At 30.3% G+C, this 16,205-nt stretch overlaps 1 protein-coding gene and 1 pseudogene across 1 annotated transcript in view; both read right to left on the bottom strand.

Annotated features, from left to right (window-relative positions):
* The window catches only part of LOC127705347 (putative ankyrin repeat protein RBE_0317), a 72,878-nt gene extending 57,696 nt beyond the window's left edge, over nucleotides 1-15,182 (bottom strand). Inside the window, exons 1-2 of the mRNA XM_052209657.1 lie at nucleotides 15,070-15,182; nucleotides 10,207-10,237 (exon numbers count right to left, since the gene is read on the bottom strand). The gene's annotated coding sequence lies outside the window, so the exon portion shown is untranslated. The remainder of the gene's footprint in view (nucleotides 1-10,206; nucleotides 10,238-15,069) is intronic.
* Nucleotides 4,492-6,828, bottom strand: LOC127705528 (uncharacterized; annotated as a pseudogene).
* Nucleotides 15,183-16,205: the final 1,023 nt, after the last annotated feature.

A 16,205-nucleotide genomic window follows, 5' to 3' on the forward strand; every position in this document is an offset into this window, starting at 1 on the left:
CAATGAACCATTCAGATCATATTTCAGGTTAGGTTTAACACGCTCGCTAGAGCAACGTGTATGTGTTGGTTCCCGTGTGTGGGAGCAACACATAACAGTTTTTTGTGTACCCTAGATCAATCCGTTGAAATTAATCTGGGTACGTTCAAGAGCAATTCGTTGGAAATAACTAGAGAAATAGGTTTGTATCAATAACTTGTCATCCCTATCAATTTCTAATACAATTCTCTGCATCATCAACCCTTAATTGTCCAATCAAATGTAGTTTTACATTCAATCTAAATGGCGACAAACTAGGTGATACCCCAACATACTGTTTACACCTCGAACCTGTAAGGACTTCTATCATTACGCGTAAATGAACTAAATTACTGTAACACGTTGTGATACGGAACATGTACTGACTGTCATGCATTTCTCTTAAATTTGCGAACAACAGTCAACGCGTTGCACTAGCCAGCATGTCAACTATTCAGATATATATATAGTACCTATGTAATTTCATCAATGCATATGTCTTTCAAGCATGTATGATAAGTTTGTATTTCAAATTGTAAACATCATCAATATTAAAGACCTCAAATGAATAATGTATGGTATCGCATATTCACTAATAACATTAATCAACAATGAAAATTCATCGCACTCCCTAAAATCCTACATTAAAATTAATCGCACTCACACTTTTTTAGTTTTAATGAACCGCTATCAATAAAAGAAAGGATAAATAAACCAAAGGGACATTCAAAGTCATCAGTCTAAAATCAAATAGGTGGTTTTGTTCATTGTTGAAGGGCGTATGGTAACCTAAATTTGTAAACTTCTATGTCATTTGGTCTCTGGTGAAGAGTTGTTTACTTGTCAGTCATACCACATCTTCTTTTTTTATATTTACAACGCTATTGCAAAAACGAAAAGAGACAAAAGACAAACAGCATAATACAATAATCAAAATAGAAAACTAAAGACTAAGATACAAAACCTCTACCTTACATCAGGGGTGATTTCAGGAGCTCTGGAATGATAAGTAGATCCTGCTTTAAATGTAGCAACCGTCATGCTACTCATTTATATATAATCAGATCTGTGAAACAGATCTTCAATAAATAAAGGCAACAGTAGTATACCGCTGTTCGAAACTCATAAATCGATAGAGATAAAAACAAATCCGAGTTACAAACTAAAACTGAGGGAAAAGCATCAAATATAAGAGGAGGACAACGACACAACAAAAACACAACATTAAAATGACCAATTTGCTAGATTTTGTCGGTTTATTAACACACATTCGGATATAATTGTACATTACAAATGCATATTTTCAAAATGTAAACAAACACAGTTTTCCAATCATCCTTTACTTTAGATTTTGTCGGATTATTTACAAAAATACGGAAGTAATGTACATTGAAATTTAAACATATCTGGCTGTGAAATCAAAAGGAAATTGTTCAAATTCCCGATAAAACTGACCAGATAGTATTAACTTCTCATATTAAGTGGTTCCTCTTACAGTGACATTATCACTGAAATTAGGAAAAGTGTCAAAGCAGTAGACCATGACATACATATAGGGACAAGGTCAAATAATCTCCATTGAAATATCTCGTCTACGCAATTAAAAAAAACTATGGGATATTTCATTGAGATATGAATTAAGTTCAACATCGCCAGAAAAATTTGGAATCTTAGTTCCTTAAAAATTTCTAAATTCATAATATGATCTAAACAAGTTAGTAACTATACCTCACTGTGTAATGATGATTGCCTAACCCATCCTGAAAACATTGATGTGTAATTGCTATGTGTTGTTTAATTCCATTGTCATTGTTAATTAATATATATTAACTGGGAAAAAATTGATATAGACGTTGAGAAAAGAGCTTGTAGAGGGCAAGGAAACGGGTGATCAGTTTTGAAATCATTATTTTTAATCCCATTGTTTTTCTATCATTAAATATGTTTTACCTTTATTATCAGTATAATCCCAATTGCTGTTCACAATTTTATTTCATAATTTTAAGCACCCCATTATTCAGTATTGTTTGGTCTTTTTCTTTCTATTTTTGTCTACTATTCTCTTAAATGTAATCCCGATAGAGACCCTCACAAAAGTGTGTAAAGTGGTCAATATCTGAACCATACAATGCGTGTTAAAATAAAACCTTTTTATAGATTTAAGATTAGTTTGTGTGTTGCTTATTAGTGTTTGATAATAATTTAGAATGTTATAAAGATTTATTTTTTCTGTTCAAAATATATCTTATTATGCAGTACACATATATGTCTGTTAAAACAAAACAAACTATTGTACATGATATTAAGACTTTTAGAGATGACTTTAATTTTACTTTTAAGAAACTATGCTTGAATGACTTCCTCTATCATGGAAATAATAATCGGAAACTCAAGCATTACAGTTATTGCAATAATTATATTTGCTGGGTATCTTTCAAAGGTTTAAGGATTTGGCAACCCATTAGGGAAAGAATTATAAGATTTAACAACTAACATCGCAGAACACTTTTCTATAAAAAAACTTCAGCTACAAGTTACCCTTTATTTGATTTGAAGTATCCATTTTCTTAGTAAAAGAATAGGTGAATCAAAGATTGAATGGAACTTTTAAGTTTTTCTGCAGAACAGTCATTTGTGTTTGGCACAGGAGTACATGTAAAACATTTACAAAGAAATTTGATGTTTTTTATTGGATGATTTATTTTTCATTTACTTTCTTCATTTTGATTCAAAACTCCATTTAATTGTGTTCACATGTATTGGGAGAGTTTGGACACCACATTTCCTTATTTTTCTTGAAACAAACACAATGAGGTTACATTTTTTAATTGAAAATAGAGGTGGTGGAGTCTAAATACAAATAGTTAAATTTTGGATGTAACAAATCTTCCGATTGGCTGACTGTGAGTTGTCTATCAGCTCATATAGTTTGTTTTCCAAATAATGTGTACTGATGCCGTGTTCGCCATTAGATGCTATCTAAGGTATTTTGTTTTTAAATCTATATCCTTTTAATGTTTTATATACTTCAAAATTCAGATATTATTATTTTTCTGTAGGATGCATACTATGTTTGCTATTGTACAATGAAACTAGATTATCTCTGTCATTTGGTCTCTTTGGAGAGTTGTCTCATTGGCAATCATACCACATATTCTTAATTCTATATTTAGCCTTAAAGTTGATCCAATATATTTATCAAGTTATAATTCCTTTCCATGTTTAATCGATAAACTGTTAATATGTTCTAGTAGATTTAATTTAACTATTTTTGTATTCTAGTCAATTGAAAATTCAGTCATTTATTTCTAAAGTTACACTAATGCTTATTCAGATACAAGGACATCTTTTAGATTTCTATGCAAGACACCTCTTACTAGCATTTTTAGCTACTTATATATATTTTTTTATATTTTTTCCATTAAAAACAAGATTTGTTCTACCTTCCTTTCCTTACCCAACAGACATGGGTCAGGTTTGAGCAAATTTAGATATATTTTAGTTGTGGCCAGGTCTTTAAATCAAATGTTGTCCACATCACCTCACTCCTACATGCTTGCTCTAATAAAAGCAATTAGTTAAACATAAAGTGATGTCGTATAACTGCCATTGAAACAACTATCTACTATAGACCAAAGGGACAAGGGTGTACACAATTACAGGTCCACCTATGAGGTAGTACCTTAAATATTTAGCAAAACATATACCATATGCACTATACAATACATACTAGTTAGAATATAGATGACAAATGCACAACAATTAAAAAGAGATACTTGTAATCTATAAACAATAAAGAAAATTGATATTATAGCGAAGAACAAACCTTAAATTACAGGTTCCAGACTTCATAATTCGTTTTTGTTTGTTCGCGCATTGTCTTTATATTTTAAAGGACGGATATCATGTTTTATAAAATGTGTGAATGTTATTATAATAAACATTAGTAAGACAGAACTGATCAATACAAGCTGAGTCTACTACTTTTGAACACCATACTGAAGTATAAAATTGAGGATGGACATGTGGAATAGTTAAAAGAGACACCAACCCCACCAAGGAGCCAAAAAAAAAAAAAAAACCCGAAGGCCACCAATAAGTTTTCATCACAGCAAGAAAATTCCACACCCGTAGGCGGGCTTCAACTGTATTGATAATGATAGTTGAAATATTATTATATTTAGTTCGATTGCATCAAAAATGTTCACAGGACAGACCAAATCATACATTTAGCAGAACACACACATGCATGTACAAGTACATGTTTATTTTTGTTTACGCGTATACATACATGTATTACAATGTAAATTGATATATGCCATCAAAATAGACGACTTGTATATAGGTAGTTCTTGACTGTTACCTGTAATATAGAGTCATCAGTGGTGCTCACTTCATTCAAACACTCTAACCAAATTTATACAAGTAAGTATATACCTGTATGTACTATCTACCTGATAACAAAAACATCAATTAAAACAAATTACCTCTTTGTTTTTTATCTTCTGACAAGGAAGTATATGCTGATTTAGCTTCATCACATTCATTTCTGTAATTGTCTCTCTGCGCCTTTGCTTTTCCTGTGTGGTCCTGGTATTTTATTGTCTTTTCTTCTTCTGTCAAATATCCACTGTGTGTTATAGAGCTTACATACGCCTGACATGTGTGACATAAATCAGTAGCTGGCTTATTATTATTATATGGGGTGTCTGTTCTAACTATATGACATTGAATTTTGAAAGGCATATTTTCCTCATATCCATGGACTCACATGCCTCCTAATATTCCTCATGTATATCTGCCTTAGTTTTGTCTGACGGAAGTGGAATTGCGTGCGATTTCTGGTTTGGCATTATCCTAGGCAAAGGAAGTCCATATTGGTTCGCATACGATTGAAGGAAGCGTTTAATCGGTTCAACTTCTGTAAGTTTCAGTGCATGTTTTGAAGATTTTCCTTTATTACTATGTGTACGGGGTGTAGGACCCTCAGCGTCAAGAGAAATACCAATGACATCATTTTTCCCTATTAACTCCATGGGTAAATACAAATGTCTCTAAAGAAACCTGCTGTCCATTAAAAAAGAATTTCTGTCTCGATTTCTCCCTTTCTTTTGATTTGTGTTTTTTTGGATTGTGTTAAAACCCCAGACTGTCTGTGATGAAAAAACTGAAACTTAGTTGCAATACCAAGTTCTGTTGTTGCCATTTCTAGGCAGTTTTCACGGTATTCAACAAACGATTCCCAGTCTCCAAGATGTCTGCCTTTGTTAACTCATTACTTATATCATCAGTTGTTCCACTAGCTAAAAAACTGACCACACAATAATCATTGAAACTGTCAGTGTCAGTGTCAGATTCTATGTCACTATACAAAATTTGTCTCTCAGACTTTTCTGATTCTGCGTTCCCAAAGTATAAATCATTCACTGTTGTTATTTTATCAAGAAAATCTAAATCTCGACCTTCAACTAAATCTAGTGGAATTGTGGTGGCGCTAGAAAGATGTGAAGCAATATACTATCCTTACTTGCCAATTTTGAGGCGGCGAAATCTGTTTGTGATTTTTTATTTCACGCGAAGGCCCAAATAATTAACATTTACCCGACCTTTTACCGCATTTTTCTGGGAAAACATGTTGTCAGATATTATAAAATTAATCAGGGATATCGATTTATGTCTGTGATTAGTACTAAGACGTAAAACGAAAGACAATTGCCGAACAGGTGCTTGATTTTTCAAGTGTTTTTCTTTTAGTTGTCAAAGTAACGCAATTTCCCGCAAATTACATAACACCTCATTTAGGCACAAAATTTCATAGCGGGTCACATATGAATAATTCGTTTATTATAGAAGATATTTATAAGAACAATATTTTCAGTATTAAACATTTCTACGTCTATTTAAAATAAGATTACAGGCTTTGGCACAACTACGAATCATATTCATATCTGTAAATAAAAACACTAATTTCTGTTTTTCATCAAAAGACAAAAAATCACTGCTAAAATGTGTTGCTTTATCAAATAATATTTTTTCTAAAATTGTCATATATAGGACAGGATAAAATAACTTGGGCTTTATCTTCTAAAATATCTTTAAAAATTATCACAGACTCAAACCTCTAAAAGTAAAGTCTCGATTCTTAGTGGTGCTACACCACCTCGAAATTTGGCAAAAGAAATCCTTTGCGAAAATGGCATTACAATTGTGCAATACCTTTCTGTTTCAATATCAAAAAGAAGATGTGGTATGATTGCCAATGAGACAACTCTCCACAAGAGACCAAACGACACAGAAATTAACAAATATAGGTCACCGTACGAAAAAAATGAATCAAAACCTGTCTTAAATAGATTATATGTTCGAATTGTGTTACCACCTTTACCAGATAAAACTTTCTCTGACTGTAAATTGCATTGCCACTGTTCAACATATTTACTTAACTTTTTAGACGTAATAGTATTGACAACTGAGGTACTATCAACATATTATAATTTGCAAAATTATATCTGACCTTTTCCAAATCTCCGGTCCTAGCTGCGTAATAGAGATCCCGTAAGAAAAAAAAACATATATTAATACTTGTTTTTGTACAATAGTATCAAATATATTTTGTTTCTATCTTTTTAATACAATTGCAATATTTGCCGATAGTTTTACTTGTCTTCCTTATAAATAATATATGCGTAGAGCATTTATTTTCATCTTGACAGATATTGCATTTCATACTTTATCCGTAAAGGTTTGTACACACTAGAGAAGGTCAGAGTACAACAGTATTTCAACAATGAATATGTACATCAATTGCATTCTAATTCACAATATGCGTACCTTATCAGTAAACTTTCATTTGTTTGAGATGTCTTATGTTTGTAGCAAATGCATCGAAGCCAATGATTAAAGTATATACAGCATGTGACAAGTGTGCTAAAATATCATTTTTAAATGATATAAAACGACATCTCCATTCAAAATTACATCGTCGCGTGTTAATAATGTGTAATTCATATTTACTCTGACAAATAAAAGGCAGCATATTTAAATGTATACAAACTAGGAATAGGGGATTGATCATCAAAATGCAGTGTAAAAGATTTGGAATTTAACAACAGGACATTCAAAGCTCATAGGTCAATGAAAGACTGACAATGCCATAGCAAAACAACATGAACCCGTCGCATGAGGGAAATTATAAAAACAGGGGAAAATAAAGAGAATAAAAAGTTGTTTATCTTACGATTCGTCGTAATGTTTGCGATATGTTGTTTGTAGTTAATGCTAGGTAAGTCAATAAATTATAGCGAGTACAGAATACGACAGCTAGGCTCGTTACATGTACCAAGAAACACCACCAAATTACACCAGTTCTTGTAATAAAAACTGCTTTTGATACTTTTACTGTCTATCTTAAAGAACTAATTAACGCATATCAACAATCAAGACCTCTTAGATCGGAAAATGCAATGTAACTAATACAACCTCGTGTACGCACCATAATTTACAGAGAAAGACATTTCGTCAAAGCTACTGTAACAATTTCCCTAGCCATCTAAGACATGAACACTCCATCTAACTTTTTTTAGAAAAATTTGAAAATACATTATTTTAGACTCGCTTTCAGTGATTACATTTAACTTCTTATTCTGACAGTGACTTTTTATCTTTGTTCTGCTCGTTGTAATATATGCCTTTTTAATTATTATAGTTCTTTCAATTGTTCTTTTTCTTTTTTATATGTGTTCATAATTTTATTTCATTCTTGATTGATTATTTTAATGTTAAACACCTCTTTTAAGTGCATTGATTTTTTTTTATGTTAAGCGCTTAGAGTAATTTTAATAAGATAATGCGCTATTTAAACATGTTAAATATAATTGTAAATAATATAAAATAATTAAAAAAGTCATAATATCTGTAAGGATACATGTTAACTGCTGTATTGCTGACTTTATTCATTTTTTTTTCTTTTTAGTGTATTCGATATCAGAGTCAGTCGAGATGCATTGTATCTTACTCTTTAATATCAATTTTCTAAGCAGCGGATAGTACCAAGTCATGAATGATAAGGACATGTTAAGGAAACCGTATTTAAAAAATGTATAGGTAATTAGAACAGGTGTATTGAGGAAAAATGGTAACCCAACAAGTTATGAAATAGATTCAATCTATACACTGATAACTAAAATAAATAAAAATAATCGACAGAAAGATAAACTGAAATCAACGCGAACCCTTTAAAAACTTTAAGGTACATCATGTTGTATGACAACTGATATGTATTCCACAAGAAGCATTTGCTGTGTATTTAATAAAAAGTGAACGTCTGGTGACAGTTTAATGACTTACATTATTGGTTCAGTAACAGTTTAAGACAACACTAAAAGGAGGCTTCGAAAAGATTTTTTTTCAATTTTCAAATGACATTTCACACAAGGACCGATTCTTATCGCGGTGTTCTTGGTGTGACTGTTTGAATCAAATCAAAAATATTCTAGAAAAATTGCCCAATTCAAAAATATTTTGTTTATTCTTTTGACGGACCGTCTAATTAAAAAAAAAGATGAAAATGAAATTAAACGTTTAGAAATGTTATGGTCCGAAGTGCTTTTTTGCAATGCCTTATACCAAGACAGGAATATGACAGTTTTATTTGTCATTGGTTCTGTCAGTTAATGTAGTCGACAGTTTGATATTTTCAGGTTTGGTGGACTTCCTCCATCTGAATTTACCTTCGAGTTCGGTATTTGTGTAAAAAATTGTTTATCTTTATCAGGAACGACCAAAGTCAAATATTTAAAAGCAAATGATGTATAAGTAGCGAAACACATAAACATATACAAAATATTTATACAAGTCATTCATGTTCACCTTCAATTTAGTTATTTACTCTGACATATTTGACAAGGTACCAATTCATACAGTAAGCCGTACATTGAAATATTTTGTGTAGATTCCAATGACCGGTACTGGTATGGCACATTTAAATGTAAAACATAGGTTAAACCTATTTTGATTTTTGTGAAATGATTGTTTAAATACGATAGAAGTTAAATTATAAAAGAGTGGCGAAAGATACCAAACTGAGATTCAAACTAATAAGTCGAAAATAAACTGACAAGGCCATGGCTAAAAACAAAAACAATAAAACATACAGACGATAATACAAAAAACATAACATAGAAAACTAAAGACTGAGCAATGATAAATACAGGCTACAGTAGTATATCGCTATTCAAAAGTCATAAATCAACAGTCATAAGAGTGGTTGCAGCAGGATCAAAACTTCAATTCAACATTTATGAGCTCATGTTCCTGGAATATTTTTTTTTACTTTCAGATGAACATAAGAACCCCGTAGACAGGGAGTTATTTTGTTACTTAACTTCATAAACTAAGCTATGAACTAAATCATCGTATTGATTAGCCAATCTCTCATTTCAAGTATGTACATTAAACAGAAAAGCAGGGTTATTATTTGGACAACATCCAGCAACCATATTAACCATAACTGATCCTACTTCTTTGTACAATTGAATGGTAATAGTTATGTTATTAAAAAATAATACAAAAAATAATACCAATAACAGTTGCAAAATGAGATAGAATACAATCTGGATCTTATGAGAAAACGTCGAAGCAAAATGTGTTTACCATACTTGAGCTTATATATTCTAAATTGATTTCCATAATCTTTAAATACGTTGGTAGTTAGACGTACAAGCAAAATATACTTAGAATAAGATGCTATGAAAATTACACTTCATAAGTTATAAAATAGTTATTATTAATCTGTTGGCAATTTACGGTAAAATAGAAGAAAAAAAAACAACCATTTAAAGAAGAGACATGTTGGAAAAGGATATATATCGGTTATATTACAATAAACCAATGTTACGTAAAATTTGAATTCGGAATGATGAATAACTATCTTTGATGCAACAATGATATTGGGTAATACTGTAAATTCAGAAATTACTGCGATGTTTTTATTATTGCAAAAATGCGACAGGGTAATAATCGCAATAATTTAAACTCGCATTTTGAAATTTTGTATATGAATTAAACAGGATTTTTCTCAATATAGCAAAAATAAAAATCGCATTTTAGTCTTAAATAACAAAATCGCAATAATAAATGCAACCAATAATTTCTGAATTTACATTTTCTCATTTCAGTTATTAAAAATACCTTATTTAGCTAATCTCTGTCCATCTCCTATCTGTAAAAAAAATATACAAAATTACTGTCTGTGTTAAATATTTTCATGAAACCGTTGTGTCAATCTGTCAACCTGGTAACTGGTATTAAATATTTTGTGATATAGATACAATGGAGAAGCGTTGATTTTTGAAAAAGAAACCATTAGCTCGGTTAAAAATTAACGCCTATTCTTAATTAGAAGGTATTGTAAGTGAGTTTAAGTAATCATGTTATGGTGTCAAACGATCAATTACAATGAATTAAATATCACAATTAAATGGTTAAAAAATACAAATAAATTTTAAAACAACACATCTGCCCTTAAAGATCGCCATATTATCAAGAATCTGAATATTATCTGTTTTTACAAAATAAGATACATTCGAAGTTATTTCTATTAAAATTGAAAACTGAAATGGAGAATATGTCAAAGGAACAACAACCCGACAAAAAACATATATATAGTGCATATAATAAGTATAAGTTTCCGAAATTTCTAACAAAAAGCATAATTCTAGGCACATCACGAGTTTCTAGCATAGGAATTTGCGAAATAACATTTGTAAAATTATATAATAAAACAGATGAAATCATATCATATTAATTTATAAAACAAAAATGGATTCATTTTTGTTTCAAACATGTGGAATAGCTAACAATAGTTTGATAATAAACGAGCAAACTCGTATGTATTACACAAAATATCGACATTAACATACAAAACAAGAACAAAAACTGGAAAACTAGAGAATAGGGACAACAAAGAAAATTCAGGGATTCGAACCTAAACAGAAAAGTCCTTACCTTTACCTCATTTATCTCAACCATGAATCCTCGTGGCTACCAACTCATACTATACGTTTACATATTACGTATATATTTATAAAGGTACAAGCCCTGTGTGTCCGTTGTACCGATGTATATCATATATTCATTTATATATATAAAATAGACATTTAAATCGAAACCGATTGGTAGCTCAGAGGTTTCGTCGAAATATTGATGTCAGTAACACATATCAGAATTCATGGACGGGTTCGATTCCCAGTGAAGGCATATAGAAATTACAAACATTAAAGGTAATTTTTTTAAATAATTCCATAAGTGAACAGAAATCAGTAAATTAGTCAATTCATCAAACTTAATGAAATTATGAACACAAAGGAGACAATAGAATATAATCAGGTGAGTCCATTTCAGCGACGGATTTAGGAAGCGTTGATTCTAGAAAAAGAATCCACGATAGATGAATAGGCTGACGTTACCACAATGGTTTAAATCAATTAGGAAAGATGAACAAATAATAAATTACCCAAACGTTGTGTCAGATCTGATTTTGAAGCAAAAGTCCCTGGGTATGTTGAGTTATATTTTTAGTTTATGAAGTTTAACTGGTTTCTCTTGTCTTGTCACCACAGGGATACTACTGATAACTAGGCTGGTAATATAACAAGGAACGAAATGTCAACCAGCATTTGCACCTGTCTAGTTCTGATAAAAACTCACTAAAGATACCATAAATGTTAACCAATTAGTAAAATTGGTTCTCAAACAATGATGACCAACTTCAATATAAAGGAATTTTATGCGACTGTCATACAAGTGAGAGATTTGGCTCGCTATAAAACTAGGTATATTCCACCATTTTCTACATATGGAAATTCCTCTACCAAGTCAGGAATATGTGAGTCGTTTTCAATTGGTCTAATGTTGCTGAGTTTTTGATTTTGGCGTTTGAGAAAAAAAGTTTTTCCGTTTTGAATGTTCCTTGGAGTATTTTTGTTGTTTCACTTTTTATATACACACATCTTGTTTACGGATTGTCACTTATCTTGTTTTTGATTTTGTATAAGGTATTCGGAATCCTCTGGATTTATCTATGTAGTCAACAATTTCAACCGCTAACCCAGACTTTTCATTTGAAATATGATAACACAGAGTTCAAAAAGCCACTTTTATAATTTGGTAAAATCTTTGTTATTTTTTCATAGATTTAAAAAGAAAAGAAGTGCTAATGTCCAATATATAAAAAATTTAAACCTAGTTATTTCCCGCCAAATTTTCAATGGCTTAAATCTAAAAACAAGGACATGGACCTTGCATTTTCAACTGCTTATTAAGCTCCGTTATTTATCTAATTTCAAAGTATAACTGTCCTTTATAAATTTAAAAAGCTTGTTATTTTGAAGAGCTGCGAACATCTTTAAGGAAGTTGAAAATCAATCATACTTTGTAAGACAATCACTCTGATTGTAACAACTTCTTTGATAATGACTATGCATATTTGTTTTATTCACAACACATTTGTTACTTTTTGTAGACGACAATCGGCATCTGTATGGGAAACACAAATGCTCTAATTATGGTTGACTTGTTTCTGTCGAAAAGGTGTCTTTGGACAACCCATGGCTAACCAATATGAGTAGCATTAATAAAACTGTATCTTATGTGTTAATGTCTTTTGATAATAAATAATTTATACAGACAATGTTGTATATATCACTATTTTATTATTGCAAACGTATATCCTTCATTTTATTTTATACTTTATACTAAAACAGGACAAACGCGTTTTTAAATATTTTTCACCGTTGTTATATTTGTTTACAGAATATGCTTAATCACGCAATATGAATTATATTGACATGAGAAACACATCCGTGTCACCAGTGAAGCAGCAACTGCAGACCCTCAGGTTTTTTTAGCGGGTATATGTTGCTCTATCTTGCGTTTTTTGCTACGTAGTATTTTTTAACTTTTTATTCTCTGACACTGTGTTTTCTACAGTCAAATGGGTTCTAATTCCCGATTGGTGTCTTTTCTCTTTACAAAGATTGATATGTTTATCACGATGTCTAAATGGCATTTGTAAAAAGAATTAGAATGTTTACTATCAGATGTGATTTAACGAAAATTAAAAAGATCTACTCCGAATTCTTCAATAACAAGTGTAACAATTTTCTTCCAATATCAAACGTTTGATGGTTCCACCCCGTACCTATCTACTATGCATGTCCAATTGAAATATCGATTTTATAGTTTCAATAAACAGGGCTGTTTTATAAAAAAATTATATCGTAGGTACAAGTTTCTGAGATTAGTGTAGCCTTCAATAAGAAATTAAATAATACAAATGTATTATACATTTTATCAGCATTTAAATCCGAAGGTTAAGCACATATAAACATTTTAACATTCCGATATTCTGTATGTGTCTGTCCAAAACCTGAAGCTTGTAATTCAGTAGAACATTTTTTCATGAATGATTTTTTTTTTGTTTATTGTTCTAGATTAAAAAAAGAATTCTGATTGTTTTTAATTGTTTCCGGTTTGTCATTCCGAAACCTATTGTAGCTGAAGCCTCCACTAACAAGATGAGTTACAGTGTAACACAAAAGACACTGGTTGCATCTTTTTTGCAAAACAGGTTATTTTATTGTTTCATTTCTTTATTTATTTTTAATCAATGTTAAGCTCGCAGTTAGTTTGGAATTGTTAATTAAAATTTTTTCAAACTATAGTTGGGAGATGTGTTGTGAACGTAACGAATTGATTTGAAACACAGTTTTATATTTCCCACAGGATGCAGGTTTTGTTTTGTTATAAAGTTCATGTTAATCTAATTTGATTTAATAAACACTAGCACTGAAAACATATTTTTCACAGTATATTGTGTCTTTCTTTGCTCTTACTGCAATACATACCTTCATAGCATTCACTATATAGAAATGCGTATTGACTCTATATGATTTTTATTTTAATAAAACATAGCCTTGTAACAAAATTATAAGTTTAATGTTTCAATTTCTTATGTACAGATACCTTAACTCATCTGTGAACATGTGTTGGTAATATTCTAACCAGCAATCATAGACAAGCATATATATCAAGTATTTCGATTCCACAGTTAACATAACATTGTGATAGTGGTGCATATTTTAAGACTATTCATGTTTTAAAAAATCATGTAAAACGAATGAGCTGCACAATTTTTAGGAAAAAATATAAAAACTGAATGTTTATAGTAACCAAAGTTTAAAAAACTTAAAAGAATAATGACTCATTGAGGTCCAACTTGAGCTATTTCACCACTAAATTACTACAGGTATTCATAACTTTACCGCCTATTATCAAATTATTACAATTACCTTTTTACTGTCAGCTGATTATTAAAAGTCTGTCAAAATCTAAACGCGTTATGAGTTCAAGGTAACAAGCATTTGTTTTCAAATAAGGTGAAAATATTAAAGAGACCTCTGAATCAATTAAAAAAAGGGATAGAAACCATCAATCCATTGAAATTCTTTTGCTGACAGGTTTTACAAGTTATGATTTGTGTACACAAATTGATGAAGACGACATATAACCACTTTCTTAATACATTGATTTTGATTGTAACACTTGACTATCTTCAAAGGGTGCAAACAATAAAAACACTCTGAAATAGTTCCGTCTTTATCTCTATTGAATCTATTTAAAGATGGGAACTATAATTCTAACATAATCATACTTGTTTTCATTTTAGTCGAAATTGTAGATTGTGACACGAATATATTCCTCTAAATATATCATTAACTTAGCTACCTGTACAACATGTTTACTTGCAAACATTCAATTTTGCTCAACAAGTGATTTCCAAATATGTCTTAAAATATTAAAGTCAAACTTTTATAATTAAGATACTAAATATTATCTCCCCGGCATCGATAATAACCAGTATTGCACAAAAAACGAAGCAATACAGACAATTAATATATAAATCTGTCTACTTTAAGTGTAATATCACCTTAAATATTGTAAAATTAAGAAACGTTTCCTATTTTATATAAACTAAAATGAAACAAAACTTACCTTAGACTTTTTTATCTTTCAAAACTATGCTTATGACAGATTATTTTGTTAAATTCAATGTCGATCGATAAAAATGACGTATTTACACAACCCAATTTTGAAATAACTTGCACCTTATGTGGTAAAACCTTTTACATGACCTTGAAATATGGGAAATTTGATAAGACAATTGTGGATTCAAATACACACTTATACCTATAATTAAACAGAATTTATTAAAAGTATTTAAAATACTAGATCATAAAACTGGCGTGTTAATGCGTGAGTTGTGTTATGATTTAAAACAGTTGTGTAGCAGGTCATCTATGTTATTGGAAAGAAACGCGTTCAGGTTGTATTTAGTTATTATAATGCCGCAAAACCAACAATTAATTATTAAAAGTATAATTATCAATACCTTTCGTCTGTAAATGAGATTAGGTGGATATATAATACCTTATGGCGGTCAATAACTTTCAATAAAATAAAGAAAATTCAGCATATTTTATGAGAAACAACCAATCCTGATAATAAAAAAATACTAAAATTATTATGTTGGTTCCTTATTTCTATCAAAATAAAGAAATCCTCGCGTTCTTATTCAACACAAACAAAAGTTCAAGTATTATAATTCTTATTTTATTAATATTCTATAAAAAAAAATTATCTTGGGACCTGCAAAATAACTTATTACAAATATCATTGCATTATTTAAAATAAAAAGAAGAGGATATATTGGTAATTTAAACAAATAGTTAAAACAACACTTTTATTCAATATAAAGATCCATTGAAATTCTTAAATTCAAGTATCTTTACATTTGTACTATTTTTACGTTTTCATCAACCAGTGACATGAAATAGAGTACTTATTTAAATGATAAATCTGATCGTTTTTTAGTGGCACAGAAACATTCCGAGCACGACGTAATTTTGAACTTATGTAATTTATTTGGCAGGAAAAAAAAGAGAATGTGAAGTAATACATATAATGCGTGAAACAGTAATTTATATAGATGTGTATGTGTTATTGCGACCAAGTTGATTACATATTAACGAGTTTATGTGTCTTTGTATTGATCCGCGTTTATCATTTGTAAATACTAATGTGTTCGTTTTACATAAGAATTCTAATTATATACATATCCGTCTGATCCG

The sequence above is a fragment of the Mytilus californianus genome, unplaced genomic scaffold (assembly GCF_021869535.1).
Source record: "Mytilus californianus isolate M0D057914Y unplaced genomic scaffold, xbMytCali1.0.p SCAF_6, whole genome shotgun sequence".
Classification (NCBI taxonomy): domain Eukaryota; kingdom Metazoa; phylum Mollusca; class Bivalvia; order Mytilida; family Mytilidae; genus Mytilus; species Mytilus californianus.